At 34.3% G+C, this 7,188-nt stretch overlaps 1 pseudogene; it reads left to right on the forward strand.

Moving 5' to 3' along the window:
* The first annotated feature begins 1,726 nt into the window (after nt 1–1,726).
* LOC149220402 (autophagy-related protein 18c-like) lies at nt 1,727–5,224 on the forward strand (annotated as a pseudogene).
* Nucleotides 5,225–7,188: the final 1,964 nt, after the last annotated feature.

The following is a 7,188-nucleotide window of genomic DNA, read 5'->3' on the forward strand; positions in this document are numbered from 1 at the left end:
TCATTATGGTGATCAAGGAATCCATAAAATAAACCATAAAACACAGCTTATTGAGAAAAATAAACTTGATTGTATTAACTTTGAAAATAGAAGAACTTTACAAACTTTGGTGCCTTGATGTTGTACAAGCTCCTCCCAGGGTCTGAAATAGGAATCTCCTCTACTTTGATAAGCCTCACACTCTTCCAAATGAGATCAAAGAGGTATGTTATCTTTCCTCACAAAAGCTCAATTAGGAAGACTAAATTCCAACAGTGTTTCACCTCAAAAATATTAAGCTTTCAACCTCCCCAGTAACCAGCTCAATGCTTCATTTTATAGTGTAAAGGAAGGAGGTTACAGGTCCACCTATGAAGGGATAGAGTCCTCCTTCAAAGGGATAAGCTCCTCACACCAAAGTTCCTTAGCGTATGGGATGCATGCACCTTAAAGGAGCGAACTTGCCACCTCAAGATTCCTTCTAGAAGCTTCCAGAAATGACTCAAAGTGAGTTTTTAAGAATGTACTTACGCCTTTCTGACTTTTACAGGGGTCCACACCCATTACATAGAGACAGAGTGGTCAGGTACGCAGGGAACATGACCTCTGGGTGCGGGACCACAGGTAATGCTAAGAGAAAGTGCAGAACCAATGTTTTATAGAACTTTAAGGGATTTCTCTTATTTTCAAGGCTTGACATGAAGAACTGAGGTTTAAGACTTGCAAAGGAGGAAAGTATGGGTGGTGATAGACTCACAGAAATTGTAGAATGTCATGGGGACAATATTTTGTGAAACATATATCTCTAAAACTTGTACTGTTCTAAATTTGAAATTCCCTTATTTTCAATCTTGTCAATGTCGATTTGATGTCAAATTTGTATTGGTTTACTTATTTGTAATGGGTTAATAATGGAAACACTACTATAAAAAAATACTTGTAGGAGTGTTTTAGGCTTGCGGCAGTCTTGTCGAGATAGTCTCTATTTTTTTTTAGTGACTTAATGGCATTTTTTGAAAATTCCCTAGACAGTTATGAAAATTGAACCTTTTTTTTAAGGGGCGGGAGGGGCATTAGATACATTTGATATTAGAAAATCTCACATATTTATTTTACAACATTTCACCACCACTTACAAGATCAAATCAAGAAGCATCATTTTTCACTAGATTCATCTAATTTCATAAATCTAGCATATTTCTTTTACACCATAAAAGCTCCTTACATGAAATAACAATGCTCAAGTAGTTAGGAACTTGTAACATTTCCTTTATTAGTATATTTCTACATTCATTTTTTCATGGAAAATCATAATCTTGTTAAATATGAATAATACTAATAAAATTCCTTCCCAATAGTAACATACATAGCTAATATAGATTCACCATGTGACCTTCCATCTAGGCCAACAACGACAATGAGAATAGTGTTCTTTTGATGGCCAAAAGCTACAAGAAATTGCAATCCCTGAGGCAAGTGAAATTGAGGGAAGGACCACTGAAATCTAAAATACCTTCGAGGACTCATTCAAAATGTATGCCTAATGTTCATATTTGATTATTATCACATTTTATGTTTGAGATTACCTTGCACAAAAAACACAATTATACAATGATATTAATTTTAAAAAATCAAAATTGAATTATTACCTTTCATAAAAGAAAGTGAAAGATGTATTTTAAGGCTTTATTTGGGTTGGGTTGCTTTCTTTTTAAGGATGTATGTAAGGTGATTTCCCAATTAATTAATGGTGACGCCAACGACTATTTCACCAGGTAGTTTCACCGCCAACAATAGTACTGCACCTATGCTTAACCCATCCATTGATCCAAATCCAAATCCAAATTCGTCGTCTTCCCCGAAGAGACTGCCAGTGAAAAATCCTCATTGCTCTACGTATCATTCAACATGACTTCGTATGTTTTTCCTTGTGGCACAGAGTAGGGTTTCCAGGTTTACAACTGCGATCTGTTCATAGAAACCTTTAGAAGGGACTTCAACAATGGCAGTATTGGTGTTGTGGAGATTTTATTTTGATGTAATATTTCCACCCTCGTGGGTGGAGATTCGAATCCCCAGTACCCGCCCAATAAGGTCATGATATGGAATGATCATTAGAGCCATTGTATCGGAGAATTATCCTTTTTCTAGGTTTACAACTGCGATCTGTTCAGAGAAAGCTTTAGAAGGGACTTCAACAATCGATGCATTGGTGTTATGGAGATTTTATTTCTATGTAATATTTCCGCCATCATGGGCGGGGATTCGAATCCCCTGTACCCACCCAATAAGGTCATGATCTGGAATGATCATCAGAGCCACTGTATCATAGAATTATCCTTCAGGTCTGAGGTTTGAGCCGTGAAGCTGAGATGGGATCAGATTTTGGTGGTGTTGGAGCACAAAATTTATGTGTATAATATCATGAATTTGAAGTTGTTGCATCAGATTGAAACAATGGCAAAACTGAGGGGTTTTTGTGTTGTTTCTCATGCTCCCAATAGCTTCGTGTTGGCCTGCCCATGCTTGCACCATGGGCATATGAGAGGCGAGCACTATGGCCTCAAGAGGACAAAATTCATAACTTCCCATGACTCTGGCATCGCCTTCTTTGCACTCTCTCTTGATGGCAGCCTCGTTGTGATTGCTAGTACAAAGGGGACTCTTATAAGGATCTTCAACACCCTAAATGCCACTCGATTGAAAGAGGTATGGCTTACATATATACCTATTTTGTTTGAAACATTTATGTTGGCCATTAAAATCCCCATCAATCCTTAGTTAAAGTCTCATGCTTTAAAGAATTGACCTTACAAGAAAGCTTCTTCCATAGACAAGGGTTAATCAGGATGGCATCTTTGGAAATATTGGTCTTTAAAGATCAATGTTTTGTTCGAGAGGGTTAATAATGATATTATGTATTATATCTAATTGATTGATCAATTGAGGAAATTTTCCATGCCTAAATACTGATAGGTGAAAGTTGTGAACAAAATTACAGGGTTTTGAGTCACTGCTGGACAATAATGTAGGTTGGATAAACTACCATTAAAACCTGTTAGGCTTATTTGTGCCTATTTTTATGCTCTGTCGGGCATTTCTGTTAAGAGTAGAAGTAAATTTCCTATGTATTTCAGCCCATGTGAAGGTGTTTGAACATAATTTTCTTGAAAATAATCTTGTAGCGGATACAATTTTTAGTAGCAGGTATTAGGCTACATAGTTTCTTATGCCTGAGGAAGGAGAATGAAGTAACTTGTATATAGTTAAATATAATTATGTTGTATAGTTTCTTATGCCTGAGGAAGGAGAATGAAGTAACTTGTATATAGTTAAATATAATTATGTTTATTTGATAATGCAATAAGTTGAATTTATAATCCATAAGCATTGAGAAGAACAAGGTTCAGAGCCTGCTGTAATTTAGGTATCATAAATTCAATTGATTTTTATTTCAACCATTACTATCTTGTTTGTATGCTTTAACTTTATCAGGTTAATGTTTTTTCATTGTTTTTTGTGTTTCCAGTTAATGTTTTTTCATTTTTTCTGTGTTTTTTTTCATTGTTTTCTGTGTTTCCAGATAATGTTTTTTCATTGTTTTCTGTGTTTCCATTTTATAAGTAGTATGTTCCTTGCTGGAGAATAGCTGGTAAGTGTTGACAAAATCTGTTGTCTCAAGTGAAATTTAATTTTCTAAAACTATTGGATTACTCAGGTTTCAATTAATTTGGATGATTGTTATATGGTTACATGTTTTTTTAATAGCCAGAAATAGACATTTATATATTTTTTAAAATTCAAAAATTAAAATTGAAATCAAAATTTTTGAATGAAATTTGGTTTACTTAAAATAGAGGAGAACAGAACTGAAATATTTTTCAAAATATTTGAGATAGAAACTTTATGGATATTAGAAAATGAATGTAACTCAAAAAACTGTATTTATAGACAAGGGATGGGGACTTTAACTTAGATTTGATTCACCATGAGTGGTAGTCTTTGTGTTTTTAGGAATAAGCAAATCTTACGAGAGAAATGATTAACCAACGACAAAAACACATAAATCATGCACACATTGACACACAATTTACCTTGGAAAACCCTTATAGGGAAAACCAGCCAACGTTATCATTGTACCCTTGAGAAAGGCCAACCAATTCTCCAAGCCGATTACAATGGAGTATCCCAAGCCTTTTAAAGTCTTAATTACATCAAAATCCAAAGGCTACCAAAACCATGGCTCGAAATCCACCACTGTTGACCTTAACACAATCACTCATTTACCAATTTAAGGTTAACCTAACATTCCCCTCTTTAAAGGCTTCACTACATCAAAACCCATGGGCAGAAAACCATGGCATGAAATCCACCAATGTTGACATTAACATAATGATTCATTTAACAAATCAAGATTAACTAGTGTTCTCCCCTTTAAACTTGACTTGGGATAATTATCCATGTCTTATCCTTCTCAAATTTGTTAACAAAGTATCTTGGAATCTGGCGTGTTACCCCACCTTTTTAGTCTAGTCTTTATCAGTAATTTGCACATGTGACATCATCAATAGCCAAATAAATTGCAGCAGGTTAATTGCCTTGGTGTAGAGGCATTTTAATTTTTAACATTTACAAAGATTTTTCATTTTCTCCAGATTCTACAGAAAAATATGTTGTGGATCCTGGAGGAGGGAATCTATCTTTGTTAGTAATCATTCCTTTAGTTGCAACAAACCCCAAGATGGCATAGAGTGCTTTTGAAAATAAGTGGGACTTCTTTAGTAGGGAATGCACAAAATGTCGACCCAAAGGTATATCAATATTTCATGGTTGCTTCTTAAAATCACTTCCTAGATGGTTGAATGGAATGTAGATACTATTGTTGTACAACTGTATCTGTGAATAATATTACCATAATATTACCCACTTCACTGCCTAAATATTAAGGGGCTTGGTATTCATGGAGATTGGTTCACAGTTGGAATTTCATCTTTTTTACACAGGTGACATCATCAATAGCCAGAGAAATTGTAGCAGTTAATCGCCTTGGTGTAGAGGTATTTTAATTTTTAACATTTATAGAATTTTTTCATTTTCTCTAGATTCTACAAACAAATCTATAGTGGAGGAGGGAATCTATCTTTGTTAGTAATTATTCTTTCTCAGGTTGCAATTGTTGTAGGAGGGAGGAACTGCTTTCATAGAGCTTCATGGTGCCATCTATAGGCTTTTGCCGATTAGATAGGCCAATGTAAAATTACCCCGTTTTATTCCTTTTTTGTTGTGTTTTCTTATGGATATTTATATTGTGAGGTCATTTCTTTAAATATTTATTAAATTTCATTTTGCTATGAATTTTGATTTTCCTTATAAAATTGTCTAAAGAATACAAAACACATGTTAAAGTATCAACAACCTAGGATATTGTTTGAGACAGGATGTAATATTTCTTGTTTATGTTTTAGTGCAGATAATCGTATATAGAACATCTTATTGCTAGTTAAATGAGATGCATGGATTGTATTGTTATTTTTCCAAGAGGCTTATAAAATTAAATTTACTATAGCCCAAAATTTTGAAGGATATTGATGCATGCATTTGAATTTTGACATTATTCAGTACATCCTTTGATGGCAATTAGACCTATATTCTTTTATAAATTTATCCAACTCCATGTAATTGAACCCATAACCTCGCAGTTGGAATATTTTATTGATTGAGACTGCAATGTGTTATCTTTGGTTTCATTGCTCAAAGGGTATTCATATTCTTTGTCTGTGCATCAATGTTTTAAAACTCAAAATTAGCTTTGGAATTGGTTAATTGTCAATTTGGACTTGGACTTGGACCTAGATTTACTAGACTGATTTGATTTCAATGATTTGGTTTAAAAAATGTAAATTTTAATGAAAATTTATTTTTCAAAGATTTCAAACCATTAGAGACAAAAAAATGCAAAGTCTACTCATGTATATACCATGTCAGGGTGAATATATCAAAGTGGTACCAATTTCAATACATATCAACAAGAAAAATACATAATCAATGAGGCTTTTCCTCTCTATGTGACCTCAAAAGTCCAAAAAAACACACAACAGACCCATTCTTAGGTTAGATCAATATCATACAACATAATGGCATTTGTATATTACATTTTTTTAGCAATTGGTTGTCTTATTTGAAGGTTTTATTGCATGAATATGAGATCATTTATGCAATTTTGTTCCAAATGGTTTCTGTTTTTTGTGTGAAGCCAATCAAAGACAATCCAATTGTGCGTACACCTAGAAGCATCACAAGTTTAGCTTAGGACTTGAATTGCAAACTTTTGTAATTCATGACACTAGCTACCAACTGAATCCCACCAATGTGTTGCAAATACAAATTTAGTTCAACAAATTATATTGTAAATGTGGCTAAAAATTCAAGTATATAAATTTTAAACAACTGATCTTAAAAATACATTAGAATTTCTTACATAGTTGGTCCACATCTTTTGTAATCCTTTTTAGGTTTCTTTCCAAACGTACCCAACTCGTTGTAGTGAGAGTATTGATCCATCGATGTACTTCTAGCTATTTTGTCTCATTAGGGACCATGTGCTCCAAACATGTGTGTAATCCATCTTTTACCTCCGCAGTTTGATCTTCCCCTAAGTGAACTCCATAATGATACTCAGCTGTATGTATAGGGCGATGGAACTGATTGTTCCATTTGTCATCAATGATGTCCTAGATAGGCCCATACTCATCTACTCTATCTTTATAGGTTGTCCTTATTTCTATTTTCCTTGATCCATAGCCTCATAGATGTATCCCATGGCCAACGTTCCCCCATCCACCAACTGCAACACCTTAACAAGAGGCTCGCCAATTTCCACAAATTTATGATTGTATGATTATTTCCATCAATCCATCCATCTGACATATGGTACAACTTGGCCAAATGAAGCTCTAAAATCCTTCAAGTGTTCCTCTATGGATAAATATCTTTTGCAAAATAAATCCTCTCAAGTCATGCAAACCAGGGCCTTTGAAGCCTTTCTTGCAGCAATAACAAAATCCCACATAGGTTGGTAATAAGGAGAGAAGGAAGCATTGAAGGGGATATCTACATCATACCACCATCTTGCTATGTATTCACAAGTAGCATCTTTGTATTTCTTATTCTAATGGGTATCTAAGGTGGGATGAGTTTGACATGGTGGGG

This window comes from Pinus tabuliformis, chromosome Q, assembly GCF_031772625.1.
Source record: "Pinus tabuliformis cultivar Carrire ecotype Pingquan chromosome Q, CPIR1, whole genome shotgun sequence".
Lineage (NCBI taxonomy): Eukaryota > Viridiplantae > Streptophyta > Pinopsida > Pinales > Pinaceae > Pinus > Pinus tabuliformis.